The sequence below is a fragment of the Panthera onca genome, chromosome A1, assembly GCF_046562875.1.
Source record: "Panthera onca isolate mPanOnc1 chromosome A1, mPanOnc1 haplotype 2, whole genome shotgun sequence".
Classification (NCBI taxonomy): Eukaryota; Metazoa; Chordata; class Mammalia; order Carnivora; family Felidae; genus Panthera; species Panthera onca.
The window spans coordinates 183,824,801-183,845,402 of record NC_138339.1 but is presented as its reverse complement, the minus strand read 5'-3'; the positions used below and the strand labels follow the sequence as shown (position 1 = coordinate 183,845,402).

The 20,602-nt window shown below is 34.4% G+C and overlaps 2 long non-coding RNA genes across 4 annotated transcripts in view; one reads left to right on the top strand and one right to left on the bottom strand.

The window, feature by feature from the left end:
* Window positions 1-5,813, bottom strand: part of LOC132681943 (uncharacterized) — a 64,643-nt gene extending 58,830 nt beyond the window's left edge. For all 3 annotated transcript variants that reach the window (XR_009611338.2, XR_009611337.2, XR_009611339.2), the window contains exon 1: window positions 5,695-5,813. This is a non-coding gene — a long non-coding RNA (uncharacterized LOC132681943). The remainder of the gene's footprint in view (window positions 1-5,694) is intronic.
* LOC132681942 (uncharacterized) overlaps window positions 1-18,366 on the top strand; it is a 167,652-nt gene extending 149,286 nt beyond the window's left edge. Inside the window, exon 4 of the long non-coding RNA XR_009611336.1 lies at window positions 18,211-18,366. This is a non-coding gene — a long non-coding RNA (uncharacterized LOC132681942). The remainder of the gene's footprint in view (window positions 1-18,210) is intronic.
* Window positions 18,367-20,602: the final 2,236 nt, after the last annotated feature.

Genomic DNA, 20,602 nt, shown 5'->3' with positions numbered 1-20,602 from the left:
GAAGCTATGTGTTGTGGAGATTATTTTCCCCACTGTCTTCTGTGGGAATTGGACACAGAGGTCTAGGCTGTGGGGTGCATATTCCATAGACTACTCAAGAATGTAAAAAAAATAATAATTTACCATCCACCAAATTAATGTTCTGCAGTAGTAGGGAAAATAAACCTATGACACATTTGATTCTGCTGGCTCTGACTTAATTACCTCAAGACTCAAGACCCAGTATTGAAGATGTTATAAGTTCTAGATGGTCCTCCACTATCACTACCAAGTTACAAAATCCCTTTATATATTAAGCCAACACAAAATATTCCTGACATGCTACACATTGGTGAAAGTAGCTTCCATTTCACTGCTATCTCTCTGGATACTGTCAAAATAATAAAACTTAACTGCCATCTAAATTACTCTGTGACCTATTTGCTTTAGGCAATAAAAAAATATAAAAATGATTACATGTATTTTATAGTCTCTCTAATTTTTAGACACAGTAGCAACACTCCAAAATAGCAGGATGAAGTAGATTGGAGAAGAATCCTTTACACAGCCCCTCTCATTTGGGACTGTGTTTACATTATGCATGATAGAAGCAGGTGTTTGCAAGATACAAGTTCACACACGCACACAAATTTACATAGGTGCTAAATAATTAAATAGTTACATTTGGTATGCTGTACATAGAGCAGTAGCACAGATGAGTTTGCAACATTAAAGGCTTTTGGATTGTGGAGTTATAGTCTGGTATTCAGATTGTTGATGGATTTTTAGTGTGGGAACAGGGAAGAGCTAACTGTACTGATGATTTTCAGATTGCACACCCCCGCTATTTCTCATCTGCTGAAGTGAAAATCATAATATTGCACTGAAGCTGAGCATTAAATTCTTCAGTTCATTTGCATTCACCTCTCCCCTGAGTCCTATTGTCCTCTCTCTTTTTATGTTATAGCACATGATTAATTTATTCACTCACAATTACACTCGAAACAAAGCTTAAATTTAAGAGGTAACTTGTTTTAAAGAGGAGAGGTGAAGACACTGCCTTTAGATGATGAGTTCAGCCTGAAATTTAGTTAATAATAAGAACTTTATGGTATGAGAGTTTTGAGCATGGAGTAAAGGAAATCTCATTTAAAATGGAGTGGCGATGGGGCACCTGGGTGGCTCAGTCGGTTAAGCCTCCGACTTCAACTCAGGTCACGATCTCGCGGTCAGTGAGTTCGAGCCCCGTGTCGGGCTCTGGGCTGATGGCCTGGAACTTGTTTCGGATTCTGTGTCTCCCTCTCTCTCTGCCCCTCCCACGTTCATGCTCTGTCTCTCTCTGTCTCAAAAATAAACGTTAAAAAAAAAAATTAAAAAATAAAATGGAGTCGCGAGCGTGCCCGGGTGGCTCAGTCGGTTGAGCGTCCGACTGCGGCTCAGGTCACGATCTCGTGGTCCGTGAGTTCGAGCCCCGCGTCAGACTCTGAGCGGCTAGCTCAGGGCCTGGAGCTTGCTTCGGATTCTGTGTCTCCCTCTCTCTCTGCTCCTTCCCTGCTCACACTTTGTCTCTCTCTCAAAAATAAATAAAGATTACAAATAAATAAATAAATAAAATGAAGTGGGGGAATTCCTGAAGGGGGCGCTCTCACACGTACCAGTACTTGCAGTCTGCCTAATCAGCGGGAAGAATGTAATTTTTACACTGAAGAGTTTCACATAGGAATTTTATTTCCCACCTTTGAAAAAAGTAAGGCAGATCTCTACGTGCCCCAGCAACAACACACTATCTACCACTTGTAGCCAATGAGAAACCGCCACAACTTCATTATTGCTGTTCTCCAGTGAACTTCTGTTAAAAATAACCCTTCCCAATTTCCTCCTAAAAGCTACTAAAGCTGACCTTCTCTTGGCCTCTTCGAACTTGACTGTTTGCCATAGTTTGCTTGTCTCAAATAAACTCATTTTGCTAGCAAAATAACTGGCCATTTTAGTTTTAGGGTTGACAGTCTTACATATTGTAAAGTATCTATGTATTAGACCATTTGGTGATATTTGTGTATATGTTATTACAAAGACATAGAGCAGTCATATTTGTAATTTTATGGCAAATAAAATATATATTTGCATAGAGATAACTTGACTTACCTAAAGCTTTAGCATTTTAGCCATATTTTTTTGTTAAGTATTTGCTATTAATTTGAAGATTCTGGCTCCTATTATTATTATTATCATTATAAATCTCTCTCAAGAAATGTGATTTTCAAGTGAAAATCACATAGCATATAAAAGTTCAATAATTTAATCATCATATCATTTTTAGGAAAATAAATCTGGAAAATAAATCTGAAATCCAGGAATTTTTACTATAGCAAAATAATTTTTAAAAAATATTTAAATTTGATGAATGATGAAATTATCACAATATTAGTGTCTTTATATAGTTCTGTTTTTATGAAGTTTATCTGGGACTCAAAATTAACAGATTGTTATTAATGATGTTGATCATTCTTCATTCTTTATGTATACGTATATATACATATTGATATATATTTATAGACACGATTTTTAAAAATATGTACATTTACATATATATGCATTTCTTGATGCCTCTCACAGAATGCCTAATCCTACAGCAATCACACAGAAAACACAACCACTTGAAATAAAAAATAATATCTCCTTTATCACTTTTATACAGACTTATCGATGTATTTTCTATTAGCTATTTGGTAGTATAGATCCTGGGAATATTAAGTGATACAGAAAGGTATTTCTTAGTAGAGTTTTATGTTCTACTGACATTCATCTCTAATACTACTATTTTTTTTTTTTTTTGGTAATTTCCTTATATTTATTTATTTTCAAAGCCATAGTAACTCATCATTCCTCTACGGCTTCAAATAGTATCCAAAGTAACCAGACTTATTGGCATTTTTCTGTTAATGTCATCTATATTATAAGTTCCATGGTTTTAACGGCAAATACTGAGATAGTAATGTAGGGTTGTATCATGTAGTGAAGCATTTTGATTTCCCTTATAACCCAGCACTTTCTTCTGTACCACTACTTACTACTATTCATCTCTGTTTACAGTTATTATGTATAAGTATGGAGATTAAGTGTATCTGTGCTGAAAAACTGCCACACTCCTCAAATACATTTGTAAAAAAGCAGTTTCTAAATAACACATATGTCAGTAGTGTGAATGGAGACAACATCTTATGCATGCCTTTAAATGTCAGTGAAAACATGTGCGGGTGTTTGGGTGACGCGGGGCAACAGGGAAAGCTCCTTTAAATCAGGCTCATTAGTCCCTTTGCCCTTCTTTTTGTATTCACTTACTTTTTAATTGTTTCCATAAATGTGTAGATATTTGTTTTTCCACTACAGTCCTACAGAATTAAAGGGTATTCTTAGGATTAAGAATTACAAAACAAAAATAAATAAATATATTTTTTAGAGAATTTCTGAAATCCTAGAAAAATCTTTTAAGGTAGTAAATTTCCTCCCAATGGGACTTTTTTCCCTTTTCCTTTCCCAGTTCGAGCAACACTAAACTGTGCTATAATTTCCCAGATTTCCTACAATACTGTTTTTTGTTTTGGTTGATCTTCACTGTTGTGAGCACAGTGCTGTTTGTTTGACATATGCAAGAACTGTATCTGATTATTCATAGAACACAAAACAGCTTCATGGAAAAGTCTGAAATTTCTAAGCAATAAAGTATTGTGGTGTACTGATACTATAGGTAAGGGAATTTTCCTTATTGGGATTGTCTGTCTATTGATAGATATTTTAGCACAGAAGGCACATACCTCCTTACCTATTCATTTATATACAAATACAAACTAATTATAGAATATAAAGTCAATGCATTTATAAAAACACAAACTTTCTTAGTGGGAACAAACTTTCTTAGTGGGAAAAAGAAATAATTCATTTCTCTGCACGAGAAGCAAAAGTACCTATGTTTCTTTTCCTTTGCATGTACCACCAAGTACAGTCTTAGGGTTAAGTAGGACTTAGATCAAATCAATCTCACAAACCTGTTTGATGTTTGTCTCCTGACACCCTTCTTTGGAAAAGACAAGGTCTTGTGACATTTTATCCATTCATTTAATCAATGCATGTATTGAGCATCTATTTTATTCTGGGCACAGTGCTAGCTACTGGTGATCCTGACATGGACAAACCAGATATGCTCCTCTCCTCATGGATTTGGTGCATGTTCCCTGTGGAATTCAGATGGTATTCTCTGACAGGACACTGAAGTCCTCATGATTTTAGCAGTATTTTCTTTACCCCCTTTTTCAAACCTCTTGTATTTTAAGAGGTACATTTTATTATAACATTTTTAATAATAACTAGGAATAATTTTAAATAGGAAATATGTGATTGAAAAATATGCCTTATTATCTGTCCTTATCATATTATAATTTAACCAATAAAATTGAAAAGAGTGACATCCATATATCAAAGTAAGGGAAATGTACAATTCACCTGGTAACCACTGATAAACACTTATATAATTTGCCCAGATTGGTTTATCACATAACAATAAACTGTAAAGAAAACTTTTCTAGGTATTTTTAAGTCTCAATTTTTCTTTTGACAGCAAATGCTAATGGCATTTGCAATTTAGCATAGCTATTAACTGATATCAGTCCAAAGAGAAGTCTTATTCCAATTCCCACTGAAATCCATGCACTTCCTAATACTGAAATTATTCCACCTTTATTTAAAAATCTTAAATTGCACCATTTTCATCAGTGGCACATTGCTTGGAAGCAGTTTTCCCAGCAGTCCTTTTTACCACACATCAATCAACATGATTAGTCCTGCCAAATACTCAAAAGAAAGAAATAAAAAGGTGAAAATAAGACCAACTTGCCAGGTATAACTTTGTAGTTCAAATGATTTGAAATCTCTGTACTAATGATCATTGTATCCCTGGGAATATTTAGAGGAAAGTAGTCTTGAAGTGAAATTTATTTAAAAAAAAATCTTTAAAGAAAAATCTATTTTCACTTTCTTGAATACTCCTTTCTACAAAAATGTTAAATGGATGGTGATGAGCTCCTAAATTTCAATTCCTAATAATTTAGACAATGCATCAATGATTACTTGTAAAACAAATCTAAGGAAAAATATATAAGCAAACTGCCCAAATATATTTTTCTATATTCACTGTCATTAAACATAACTCCTCTGTAATTGCATAACAAAATGAGATCATTTTCTAACTTGCAAAGGTAACAATTTACACAGATAAAATAATGTTCTTTTAGCTAAGTATTTTAGACAATTTTTTTAAGATTTTTTGTTTTCCTTATTAGTACTGTGGTATCAATAATAATGCTAAAGTAATTCAGTAGTATAATACTTTGCTGTTTTTACCTAGACTTTCTTTTAGTTTATTGGCAGATGACAGTTTTTAGTATAACTTAAAATTTAAGGCTAAAAATTTAATATAAAACTGTAATATGCATCAGTCTCAGGTGAAGTCATGGGAAACAGTACACATGAGGACTCTACAACCGGCTCAAAGAGTTCTTACTTTTTTTTCCCAATATGATGTGCTATGTGAACAAATGAAAAGTTGATGGTCTTTTCTATTCAAAGTTTTACAAATGAGATTCTTCACTCTAGTATTTTTCAATTTTTTCCCTATATTTATATACACACATTGGGGATGGATATGCTATATGTACATACCTGGTCATGAAGAAAGATATCTGTATCTGATGAAGAGGGATGTATAGTACATTGAGATCCTAGACAGGAAATTCAGTTGAAAGTATAGATGAAAAGGAAATATTGGTGTCAGGTGGCAAAAGTGCTAGACAATAGAAGATATTGTCATTGAATTCCAGAGACTATCATTCCTTTCCCAACTATCCACCTATACCACCCCCACCCCCCGCTTTAATATATGTGTTGGATGGGTTACCAATAATCTAAGACTCTAATAAGTATCTCATCCTCTTGCCATTGTTGCACCAGAAACCCCAGCCTAGATCAATCAACATACAGTATTCTCACGGTGAAAGGAATAAATACAATAGAAGCCAACAAGAGTTTACCACTGACTTCCCAGAAAAGTTTTCCACTTATAAAATCTCGGCAACATCCATCCCTTTGCTGCTGAATAAAATTGCTATTGCTTCCAGCAATCATTCTAAATCTACCATGACTGTCAAAGAATGACTGAGTGGGACCATGGAAAGGGTATGCATAAATTGTGTTACTATATGCCATTAAATCATCAGACCCTGAATCCTATGCTCACTGTAGGATTTCTCTGATGTGATTAAATATATATTAATATTGTTAGAAGCAATTTGAATTGGACTTTCTGCACCTTGAAGCTAAAATCATTTTAAATAAAAGATTGCCTCTAAGTTTGATTGAATGTTAGCTTGATCTTGATTCAGTAATTGATTCACCCTTTGGACATTTATTAAAGATCTACTAGCTCAGTAAAGACTACATTTGGCTGCCAATAAGTGCCTTATATGTTTATTTCTATCTTGTATAAACACACTCTAGATGTAAGTGGTCCCAAAGCAGTTATTGTGCTTAGTCTATGAACTTCCAAGGGAACCAAGGACTATCCTGTTCAGAACTTTGTCATGTTCTGAATGGGTTTGCCACCCCCCACCCAATCTCATGTTCCAAAACAGAATGTATGCATCCCAAGAACTGACAGGAGGGAGGAGATGAAAAGGTCAAAATGTATCTGACAGCTCTCTTAAGGAAAATTTCTGGAAGCTTCCAGATTACATTTCTATCCATATTCCATCTGATCTGAACTTATCCACACAGTCACACTGGAGTCCTTGGGGGGTGGGGGAGAGGAAAAGAAAAAAAATCATGTGTATTCTGAATTGGAATGTGTAATTTTGGAAAAATGGGAGTATGGATATTCAGGACAACCAAGAATCTTCGCTACTACCACTGTGTCAGAAATTCTGTTAGCTTTGGATATTAACCAAATACATAATTTACAATAATGACAAGTATATTCCCAGTAGAAAGGATAACCATGCCTTATTGCACAAACCACAATAATTATAAGTGTAAAAGAAGGCACCATTAAAAATTATGCTGGGTAGATCAACATAAATTGAAACTTCTCATGAACTTTATGCATATAAGGAATTTCTTATTTAGGTATCAAAGCCCTTTGCACTTGTCCTACCTAATTAAAACATGTTATATTTGTTGTGTAATTTTACTTACTCAGTTGTATGCTCCTGGTATTTTAAAATTTAAAAGCTAAAATAACTTATTAATGGCTAAATATCATAGGAAAATTTATTATTTTAGACATTTGGGAACATTTTGAAAACTGTAAATGAATGTGTCCATACATTTTATTCTGTATGATAACATTTGAACAGTTTCTATGTTTTATTTTTTGAGTATTTCTTTTCCTCTATGGTTAAGCTGTCAGGTATTAATCTTGGTTTTGATCACTATGCTTTTAGGAGTCATTCTAACACCCCCATATAAAATTGTTGTTCTAAAGTAGTTTGCTCTGGGCTGAACAAAAAAAATGAAAGAGCTTATTAGAATAGTGTGTAAAAAAAATGCCAAGATATATCCAACAGAGTAAAGTACATGAATTTCAGGGCATAAAACTTTAGACAACCGCTTCAATCTTCATGCCTGTGATTGCTGACTTTAATTTTCAATGATTGCTCAAGAGACTTCAGATTATTAAAGGAATCTGCATATAAAATATAAAAATATGTCCATTTTCTATACATTATATCACATTCATTCATTAGTTTTATGCAAATTGCTAATTCACTCATCATTGCCTTCCTGTAATACATCAAGTATATTGTCACTATGAACTCAGGGAAACAGAAATTAATCCATGTTGTTCAAAGTGGCTAAATGGTTATACAGGTGGTGGAGGACTGAATGATCAAAAGAAAGATGACAGGGGGCGCCTGGATGGTTCAGTCAGTTAAGCGTCCGACTTCAGCTCAGGTCACTATCTCACAGTCTGTGAGTTCGAGCCCCACGTCGGGCTCTGTGCTGATAGCTCAGAGCCTGGAGCCTGCTTTGGATTCTGTGTCTCCCTCTCTCTCTCTGCCCCTTCCCCACTCATGCTCTGTCTCTCTCTGTCTCAAAAAATAAATAAAAACATTAAAAAAAAGAAATTATTTAAAAAAAAAAAAAAGAAAGATGACAGGGGCTGAAGGAATAAATTGGAAGAGATAATACTAAGAAATAGAAGTTGTTAGTAATGTCTCTCAACTGGAGGGCACCAGCCTACATCAGCTACTGAACACTAGAAGAGGCTATCGTAGTAGTTCTGGACACACTAATAAGATGAGTGGCATTGACACAATCAAAATGTGTTCAAGTACAATATCTCACTGCTACCACTGCTCTAAGTAATGCTAGCAAATGCCAATACAGTAGTCACCCCCACCTTATCCATGAAGGATACATCCCAAGAACCTTCAGTGGATACCTGAAACCATGGACAGTACCAAACCCTATATGTACTATGTTTTTTCCTATACATACATACCTATGATAAAGTTTAATCTATGAATTAAGCATAGGAAGAGACTAACAACAATAATAAAAATAGAACAATTATAACAGTATACCGTAATAAAAGTTATATACATGTGATCTCTTTATCTCTTAAAATATCTTATTGTCCTGTACTCACCCTTCTTGTTATGATGATGTGAAATGATTAAATGCCTTGTGATAAGATGAAGTGAGATAGGTGATGTAGGCATTGTGACATAGCATTAGGCTACTGCTGACCTCCTGAGGATACATCAGAAGGAGGATCATCTGCTTCCAGATCCCAGCTGACCACAGGTAACAGAAACCATGGGAAGTGAAAACAGGGGACCACTGTAACTGCTGTGCTAGAATCAGGAAGCTCCTCTTTCTCTCCTCCCTTCTGATCTATCAGCAATGAATCCTGTTGGCAGAACCTGTTAGAAAACCAGCCAGTAAGACATGAGACAAATGCAGTTTGTGAATTCTCAGTGTTCTAAAGGACAATGGAGAACAGAAAATAACAAAAATAGAGAACAAAATTAAATAAGCAAAGACACAAATGAAGACCAAAATTTGAACTTGAGAAGATTAACCATAAAAATAGAAAGTGAGGATTGATCTTATTGGCTCTTGGATAGATCTATGATGTTTGCTTCTTACTCTCATGATTTCTCTGTAGGCTCTTCTGCCTGGAAATTTTAGAGTAACTCAGAGACAGTCACATTACTCATTTCAATTTGGATTTTACTTTAGTTAATTAAGAGAATACTCAGTACATGGGTCACACAGACATATGAAGCACATGTACACAATTAGACTGAGATCTCCCATAATTCTCTGGAATGTTGACATGACCCAATAAATTCACTTGTTTTCTACAATGAAATTATTTTTCTGCCTTTATGACTGTTCTCATTGTAGTAAACACACATTTCTTCATTTTCCTTTACCATTCATCTAAAATACATATATACAGTATATCGATGCACATACTTGTATTAATTAGGACAACTTAGGTTTTATTGAGCTAACAAGCAACACCAAATTCTGTACACACAAAGGTTTATTTCTTGCTGCCCTCCATCTGCTTGTAGGCTCAGATATCTGTTTAGATGACACTGTTTCTGGCCATCCACGTGGCTAATCAGTCATCTAGGCTGCTCAGATCTTATCATTCCTCCTCCACCTCTGAATAAGGTCTTCTTGCATTTCCCAGTGGGATATGGTATAAGTGGAAGGTCTCACATGGGCTTTCCTAAGACTATGCATGGAAGTGATTTGTTACTTCTAGTCACAAATCACAAAGTCAACTGAAATGTAACGGAGCTAGAAAAATAGGAGATTCTATGTCTTTTACACTTACTATTTGCCACTAAAGGTCTCAGGGGCTAGGAATACAAAGAAGGAAATAAACACATCATCTGACAAAATGTTCCTGGGGAAGAGACTACTTAAAGTAGCATAGTCTGGAAAAACATCCCTGAAGATGTGACATTTGAGTTCAGATCCCTATGGGATGTGCTTTGTTTGAGATCTATTTACTACTGATTCTGACCCAGACTCTATAGTTACATGCTAAACTGTGGATTTTTTATTTAGTTGAGATGCAAATAACTTCTGACCAGAATAACTCAAAGTCATGGTTATATTTCCTTCTAGAACATAAATATTGTAAACATAAAATTCTGAACATAAGTTTGTATATAAGCTGGTGATTTTTACTATTTATTTCTTAATTCTTATAATCAATTCTTAAAATGTTCCCATCTCTGCAACAAGTATAGCTGTGACTGTACTTTGACAAGAGAGCAACACAATTCAATGGCAAAAGGATCGGGCATCTTTTCAATAAATGGTGCTGGAACTAGACACCCACATGCCTAAAAAGATGAGTCTAGAATAGACCTTATACTTTTCATGAAAATCAACTCAAAACATATCACAGACATAAACTTAAAACACTATTATAAAACTCCTATAATATATCATAGGAGAAAATCAAGGTGACCTTGGGTTTGTCAATGACTTTGTGAATATAATACCAAAAGCACAATCCATGAAAGAAAAAAGAATGATAAATTGGAACTTCATTAAAATTAAAAACTTCTAATCTGTAAAATATCCCATTAAGATAATGAAAGGGCAACCACATACTAGGAGAAAATATTTGCAAAACACCTATTGGATAAAAGACTGGTTTCCAGAAATATAAAGAAACCTTAAAAGTAAATAAGAAAATATGGGGCACCTGGGTGACTCAGTCAGTTAAGCGTCTGACTTCGGCTCAGGTCATGATCTCACAGTTTATGAGTTCTAGCCCCGCATCAGGCTCTGTGCTGACAGCTCAGAGTCTGGAGCTGGCTTCAGATTCTGTGTCTGCCTCTCTCTCTGCCCTTCCCCTGCTCACACTCTGTCTCTCTCTCAAAAATAAGAAACACTAAAAATTTTTTTTAAAAAAGTAAATAAGAAAATAAATGATCCAATAAAAACTGGGAAAAAATATCTGAACAGACTACTCCTCAAGGAAAATATATAGATAGCAAATAAGCACATGAAAAGATAAATAGCATATATCCCTAGGGAATAGCATATTAAGACAACAATGAGATATCACCACGTACCTACTAGAGAGGCTAAAATTCAAAACAAGAATAATACCAAATGCTGGCAATGATAGGAGGTGACAGGAATGCTCATTCATTTCTGGTGAGCGTAAAATGGTACAACTATTAGAAAACAATTTTGGCAGATTTTTACAGATCTAAATATACTCTTATTATGTAATATGACAATTGTACCCTTTAGTATTTACCCAAATGAGGTGAAATATTATGTCCACATAAAACCTGCCCATGGTGGTTTTATTCATCATTGCCAAAACTTGGAAGCAACTAAGATATTTTTCATTAGGTGACTAGATAAGTAAACTGTGGTACATCTATACAATGGAGTATGACTCAGCACTAGAAACACAAATTGCTATCAAGCCACAAAAAGACATGAGGGATCTTAAATGCATATCGCTAAGGGAAAGATGCCAAATATGAAATATCTACATACTGTAGGATTCTAACTACATGACATTCTGGAAAAGACAAAACTATGGACACAGTAAAAAAAAAAAATCAGCATTTGCCAAAGGTTGGAGGGAAAGGCAGGGATGAATAGGTGGAGCACAGTAGTGTTTGGAACAGTGAAACTATTCTGTATAAAGTTTTAATGGTGAATAAATGTCCTGATACACTTGTCAAAACCAACAGAATGTTCAGCACAGAATAAACCCTAATGGTAAATAGGGATTTGAGTTAATAATGGATCAATATTGGCTCATCAATCTTCAAATGTACCTCAGTAATGTATGATGTTAATAACAGTGGAAACTAGAGGAAAGGTGGGTGGTATATATGGCCAATCTCCAATTTCTGCTCAATTTTTCTGTAAATGTTAAACTACTCAAAAAATAAAGTCTTTTGAAAAATATTCTTTGTATCGATTTTACCACACTGCTTGTGCTTTCATAAATGAATTTCTTAGATTCCAGACACATTTGTACTTGGATAAAATCAAGATTTTCTGAATTTTGAAAATTATTTTTTTACATGTTAGTCATAAAAAGTATACAGAATCAAGTATATAAAAGTTGAAGATAATTTTAATGTGTATACTTATATAACTACAGCAGTAATTATATTAGGACTAAAGACCCTTAAAGTAAATCTGGAATATTAGAAGAAAATTTCCCAGAGCTGAAGAAATACATAAGTCTGTATATGTATAAGGCCTGTCAAGTCCTAAGTAGTAAGAATGAAAAATGACCCACAAGATACATATCACGGCAAAAATTTTGAACTATAAGGAAAAATAGAGACTACGGAAAACTTTTAGAAGTAAGACAAATTGCCTACAAAGGAATGAGAATATAAGTAATGCTGACTTTCTCATTACCAAAACTGGATTACATAGAAAATGTTTTAAGAAAATTTGAAAAATAATCTTAATTCATAAGAGCCTATTTTATCAGACACTTGGTATTAAACATAGCCATAGTAATTCAAACAATATAACACTGATGGAAGAGAAACTGATTTGGAATTTAGGATTCTGCATCCAAACCAAATGAACTTTAAAAATGAGAAAACAAAATAAACTTTGTGAAAATACAAGGACTCAGAAGGTTAAGCCCCCATGCATGCTCTCTAGAATAATACTATAAAAATACTCATATCAAAAATCTAAAAACTGTCAGATTCATCAACAGAGTAATATTAGAATAGGTATTGATATTAATGAAATTAAACTTTGTACTATGAAATATGTAAGTAGATATTTTCCATATAATTTATAAGTATTACACCAATATCTAATAATAATAGTTAATCTTAACTGAAGGCTTACTGTATCATGTATTATGCCTTTGAACATATTCTGTTATCCAGCTGTCATAATTCTCTGACATAGGTCATATTTTATTTTATATCTATCTTATAGATGAATAAACAGAGGTTTGTTGTGGTTAACTTGGAGAACTAGAATTCAACCACAAGCAGTCTGATGCCACTGTCTTCTTAATCAATATATTATAACAAGACTGTTTAAAAAAAGTGGGAAAGTATTGAACAATTATACTACCCTATAATATGGATAACATCTTATCAATAACAATCATAGGGATGATGAAATTAGAGGATGTTTGAAGAAATTCTAGAAATTACATTAGGAATGGCTCTAGATTTTTAAAAATAATTGTTAATTTACATAATTTATATTAAATATTTGTATTAATTTGTGTCTAAAAAAGCAAGATACTAAAACAATACATTATTCAAAAATTTATGAGGATGCAAAATTCTGTATATTAATTCATAATATATTTAATAAATAGATACCGATAGGCAAGAGATTAAAATCTAAAAGACTGAATATTTATGTGAAAATAATTGAATTCCATAAGGAAACTAAAATATATATTTGAAATAGATAACATTTTTTTGATTGCTTAATGTGTCCCAAATGCTTCTATTTTTCTGAGAAAGGAAAATTAACACTTTATTGCACATCTGAAAATAAGTTTGAGAACTCAGCTCAGACATCCTGCCAAATGCCTGTAATTTTTTTATCCTTTAATTTCTGGTGTAGTTCTCATACCTCTTATCCCATTCTACCTCTTCCTGCTACCTCATCATTGTACCATCACCTCTGTCCCCTTCCTCCAGGGGACAATCCAGCAATTAGGTTAGAATTTGAAACAGAAGTCAGAAGAATGTTCTCTGAGTAATCGCTAACTTCATCTAAGAATAGTCTTGTCATTTTTAAGATGAAAAAGATAGAAATATTAACAAAAGATGGAGGAAGAAAAAAGTACATCTAAAGACAGGATTAACAGATAATCGTATCTCATCAACAGCTTCATCTGTCTGATGATTTTTGGTTTTGTCCTCTTCTCCAGAACCTGCTTCTCCACAAATTCTCTAAACTCCAATAGTTCTTTGATCTTCTTATATGCATCAGTGAGAAATGCTCGAACTTGAGGGTACTTTAAAATCATGAAATATGTCCATCAAAAAAATTGCAATTTTCTAGGTCCTTCTGCAGAATCTGATTCAGAAGATCTAGCTTAAGTATCTGCATGTTTAACAATCTCTCTGAGGGCTCTTGGGTGGATGGTCTTCTGGCTGTATTTTGCTCCAGAGTTTCACTAGAAATTTCTAGCTATCCATTATTCAAATTATATTTTTGATCCAAGGCTTTTAATGATGTCTTATTCTTTTAACAGTTAAAATATTAAATGCCTTAGCTTGGTATTTAGTGGCATTTGTACTCAGTACCTCAAAATTAATCATTCAATCATTCATGCAGCCATTAATCAATCCTTTCATTCATTAAACAAACAAGCATCCAGATCTTATTATGTTCTAGGCACTATTGTTGGTTCTGGAAATACAGCCATAAGAAAGGTTCTTTCTTGACCATAAAGAACTCTGTAGTAGATTGTACTATTTTTTACCAATATCTACAGGGTCCATCTATAAGGTTTCATCGATCTCTTCCGTGTTCTCCCTGTTAGATGAATATACCCACTTCTCCCTTTTGTATCAGAGCTAAGGGGCCATACGGTTATCTCTGGCCAACAAAATGTAGGAAGAAATGACATATCATATTCAACCAGAAGTTTTAAGAGCCACAAAACCAGTATACCCTAAGCAACCCCCTGTTCCTTTAGCCTGAGTTTTGGAATAATAAGAAACAGAATAGAACCTATAGTAGAGGACACAAAACAGTAGTGAGAAATAAACCTCTGTTATATGAAGCCAGTAGGATTGTTAGTGATACAAATTTTAAACACTTTTTTATTGGCTTACAGGCAACAGAGATTTATTCCTCATAGTTCTGGAGGCCTAAAGTCCAAGATCAGGGCACCAACATGGTTGCATTATTTGGTGAGGGCCCTTTTTCTGGTTTATAGCTGATGCCTTCTCCTTGTGACTTCACATGGTGGAGGGCAATATAACTATTTGGAAAATATGTCCAAGGAATGTTGCATAACAGATTGTTTTCAAACTGAAGATAAGAGGTATTGGGAGCTGTCTTCAGTGGTATTTTACAAAGTCCTATCATCAGCCCTTTTCTGCTCAGCATTGTTATTAATGTCTTTGATAAAGTCATTTTGGTTGTTGATGACACAGATTAGCCAGAGCAAAAAGAAATAATCAACACCTGACAAGTGTTGCTTTTCAGATAAGCAGAATAAGGAGAAAAGGAATATCTACCTACCCAAACAAAATAAAAGACAAGTATGCAATTATACATGTTTATACAAACACAGATAAACACTCTACACAGACTGCATCCCCAATTTGGTTATCCAAGGATATAAAATCATAATGAAAATAAATTTTCCACTATGCCAAAACAGATGTAGCCAGAGTCTGTGGTAGGGCAGGTAGGGTCTTACCAGTTTCCAAAAAGTCAATTTATTTCATGATTCTGACCTTTTACATGTGGAACTTCAGCTGACATTTGGAAACTCTTAAATTGTTAATCAATGTGGTGCTTTTAAGGAAACATATGGAGGTCTTGAACCAAACAAACTCTGTATCAGCAAGGCCATACCATTCCAGAAGGAGAACTCATCGTTACTGCCCAAATGCCTCTGAAAAACATCTCTGCCTCCAGCTTTCTCAAGAAATCCTTTTTCCGTTACAACAACTGGACTTTAAAAATATCTGATGGGAATTATGAAATAAAACAAACTAAAATTAAGCCATGATAAAAGTAACATCTGTATAAAACCCTACAACAAAAATACAGGCTAGAAAGGGAAGCAGGGGTAACTTTGGTTTACCAAGAAAAAATGTTCGTCTCAAAAATATATGATTTTATTTTAACATTTGCTAGTTCACTATGCATCTACAGTATTAAATATTTGCACAGTACTACACTTTAAATAGAATTGTTACAGAGTAATACAAAAGCCAAGTAACATATCATAAGAGAAGTATAAAAGTATAGTTTGGAAAAATAAATATAATAACCATCTTCAAACACTCAATGGACTTACAGATGGAAAACAAACAGGTTTATTTCATGTGCAAAGGTCCAGGGAAAATTACAGGGAACCTGATTTTTAATCAATCCAAATGAGGAATGTTAAACAGAAAACAACAGCCAAAAATGGCACCACTTATGCTGAGTCCCCAGACTGAGGTTTAATATACAATCCATCTGAAGTTTCAACCTCCCCCAGAAATGTAGTTATAACTGGTCAGTCAGGAATTGTCTCAATTGATGCCAGTGGAGTAGTCTGCCATGTGGGCCCTCTCCATCCCCCAAAGGAAGATGAGGTCATCTGCTGGGTAAGAGCCCATTTTCCCCCTTAACGAAAAGCAACCTTGCCAGGAATCATCCTTTTCTTCTACTAACAAAGGATGCCCCACCTTCCTTCCTATAAAAACCTTCCGTTTGTACCACTCTGAGCTTCCCTCTACTTGCCAGATGGGATGGTGCACACTTCATGAATCCTTTAATAAAGCCAATTAGATATTCAAATTTACTTGCCTGAATTTTGTTTTTTAACAGGAAATTGACTTGAATTAGAACAATCTATTAATAGGTATAGACTGTGTCAAGGGAAAAACACAAAGTGATTTGTTCAAAAGAAGTCTAATAAAGCATCTCCAAAAGATTTTGTAGAAGGGATTAAAATGACACCATCAAGGGGTGCCTGGGTGGGTCAGTCAGTTAAGTGTCCAACTTCAGCTCAGGTCATGATCTTGCAGTTCATGAGTTCAAGTCCCACCTTGGGCTCTGCGCTGACAGCTGAGAGCCTGGAGCCTGCTTCAGATTCTGTGTCTCCCTCTCTCTCTCTGCTCCTCCCCTGCTTGTACTCCTTTTCTCTCTCTCTCTTTCTCAGAAATAAGTAATACTTAAAAATAAATAAAATGACACAATCAAATCATAAAACCATGCTAAATCCAATCATAAGATATAAGTTATAAATCATAGGTCTGGACTCCATGAAAAATCTCTCACATTATTGTGCAGTGGAAAAGTGCTCAGGAAGTAAATCCATATAAGCCACATTATAGGCTAACATCAACAACACCTGATGTTCATTGATGCGTTGGCCTAATTAAGTACATGTGATATGAAACCTTATAGGTAGATACAAAGTCATCTATGCTTGTGGTTCTCAACCATGGCTACCCATTAGAATATCACCTGGGAGATATTAATAGTTCTTAATGCCAAGTCCCCTCTACCTTCAGATATTTTAATATAATTCGGAGCAAGTTCTCCCAACATGATTTCTTTCAATACTTCCAAGTTATTATACATTCATCTAAGGCTGAGTGCCATTAAAGTAGTCTAAATTCACTATAGTGGGATTGAATGGCCGTTCCCACTGGGTGGATTATACATAGTTTTCAGTATTTCTCAAGAAAATGTTCTCATTTGTCTACTTATTAAATAAACACTGAGTCTTTAGCTAGGACTAAGAATATAAGAAAAACTAAAGTAGCTATAAAATAGTGTGAATATAGGGGCGCCTGAGTGGCTCAGTTGGTTGAGCGTCCGACATCAGCTCAGGTCATGATCTCGCGGTCTGTGAGTTCGAGCCCCGCGTCAGGCTCTGTGCTGACAGCTCAGAGCCTGGAGTCTGCTTTGGATTCTGTGTCTCCCTATCTCTGCTCCTGCCCTGCTTGTGCTCTGTCTCTCTCTCTGTCTCAAAAATAAATAAACATTAAAATTTTCTTTTAATTAAAAAAAAGATAGTGTGAATATAAATAGCAGAGAGATATGAAATAGAAAAAAGTAAAGGTGCAAAATGCAAATTCCAATCTGAAAGGACATACATCTTGATGTGAGGTGATTTGGATTGGAAAAATCATTAAAACACTAGGATAAAGGGGCAAACTGTGATCAGCTTAGAAAGAACCTCATACCCTAAAGCATTTGAGACTTACTTATCCTGGAACAAAATGTGGTGATATTGAAGACAAGGAGAGGAGCTCACTCCTCCTGCTTTTTCCCACTCACATTTTTTCCCTAACACATAGACATATAGAAATGGTTTTTAATTATTTTTTGGCATGAAGTAGGTATTCTTTAAACACTAGAACACCCAATTTGAAATTCTCTTTAGTCCATGTCTCGAGAGAGAATACAATCCTTGTGTCTGTTTTCTCACAGGGCCTGGAACTGATGACTGATGTTATAGGAAGATATCAATGGGTATCTAGAAACAGGAAATATGGAACTTTGGACAATCGTGACCTCGGAACAAATTGCTGCACTGCTACTTTTCACAAAGGAAAAAAAAATCTAATAAACAACTTATTAACAGAATTTAGTTATTTTAAGAACCTAAGACATTAAGGGCCTTGTCTAAGAATCTATTTATACATGTTTTAGTAATAGTTAATGCTATGAAATATTAAATAACTATTATATTATGGCTAATGCTTATTTGGTGCTTCCGGAATGCCATTCACTATTATGTTGTTTTATATTATTAACTGATAAACAAAGAAAATTGTACATAGTAAATTAAATTTAAAAACTAAATTATTATTAAATTATTTCAATCATGCTTGACTATCAGGATACATTAAAATTATAGTAGGTAGTACAGGGAGTATTAAGTAAAATACACATACATACTTCTGTTAATGGTGGCTTAAAATAACCCTAGAAATAGGCCACATGCTGCGTTCAAATGAGGTCATGGTCTCAATTCAAGCTTCTGTAAAATACATATATTTTTAATTTTTGGCATCCCTTGTTTGTATGTGTGTGAGAGTGTGCACGTGAATAGCAGTGATTTGATAAGATTATGCAGACATATGGCAAGGAGCTGGGCTTCTTGGCATGTTTTGGCAGAATGACTAGAGATTTTTGAGTTATAAGTGAGCAAAAAAAAGAATACTTTTTAACTTTGTAAAACATTTGGATTTTCATAACTCTATATAATCCAAAATAACAGCAGTTATAAACTTTATACTTGGCAACCTTAACATTCTTATTTCAAACCAAAAGAAGCTTATGTTTTGAAGTCTATGGAAATGTAATCATCTGTAGTCTATTTTCAACACAGGCAGAAGAGGAGTTTAGTTTAAGACCACATCTAACAAAATAATTAAAATTGTTGCAGATACTCTGATTTGTTTAGTATACAACTAAAATGAGATATGAGCTAATGATTTCTAAATTAATATACTCATTAATTTACTCTTCTGCTAACTTAATGCTATCATTTCTGAAAAAAATTACTTGAATGATGTTCCATAAGGTTTTACAATTTTTAATTCAGTTTTTCATAGCCATAATAAGAAAATTTTAATGATATGCTTCTTATTATTCTGGTTTGAAAAAAGACATGGTATATATATATATATATATATATATATATATTTTTTTTTTTTTTTTTTTAAGTTTAATATAAAGACCACAGTAGATAATCTTTTTAAGAAGCCACATTCACATTGTTGGGGCACCTGATGGCTCAGTCTGTTGAGCATCTGACTCTTGGTTTCAGCTCAGGACATGATCTCACAGTTTGTGGGTTCCAGGCCTACACTGGGTCCACGTTGACAGCATGGGGCTTGGGATCCTGTCTCTTTCCCTCTCTCTCTGTCTCTCCTCCCCTGTTCATGCTCTCTCTCTCTCAAAATAAATAAATAAACTGAAAAAAAAAGTTGGATCCTCTTATTTAAATAAATAAATAAAGCCACATTGTTAATGGTTTCTGAAAAAGAAAAAGAAAAACAAGACAAAATGTGAAGTTTTTTTTTTTTACTTTAAAAATTCATTCTAAATGCATTGAGTTAATGTATTTAATTTGTAGTTCCTAGGTAGTATACAAGGCTTTTACACTGTTGGTGGGAATGTAAATTGGTGCACCACTATGGAAAGCAAACAGTATGGAGGTTCCTCAAAAAATTAAAAATAGAACTCCCATATGGTCCAGCAATCCCACATCTGGGCATTCATTTGAAGAAAATGGCAACACTAACTCAAACATGGATATATGTATCCCCATGTTCACTGCAGCATTTTGGCTAAGATAAAGTGTAAACTTCCAGTTATAAAAGAAATAAGTCATGGAAATGTAATGCACAGCATGGTGACTATAGTTATAACTACTCTATTATATATTTGAAAGTTGTTAAGGGAGTAGGCTTTAAAAATTCACATCACAGGGGCGCCTGGGTGGCTCAGTCGGTTACGCGTCTGACTTCGGCTCAGCTCATGATCTCACGGTCCGTGAGTTCGAGCCCCGCGTCAGGCTCTGTGCTGTCAGTCAGCACAGAGTCATCTTGGGGCCCTCTGTCTCCCTCTCTCTCTCTGCCCCTCCCCTGCTCGTGCTCTCTCTCTGTCTCTCTCAAAAATAAATAAACATTTAAAAAAAAATTCACATCACAAGGAAAAAATTGTAACTATGTGTGGTGATGGAAGTTAACTAGACTTACTGCAGTGATCATTTTGGAATATATACAAATATTAAAAAGGCATGACGGGCCAAACCTTATCACAAGTATAAAATAACTCCTCAAAAACTAATGTTAACATTGGTTTTCAATTA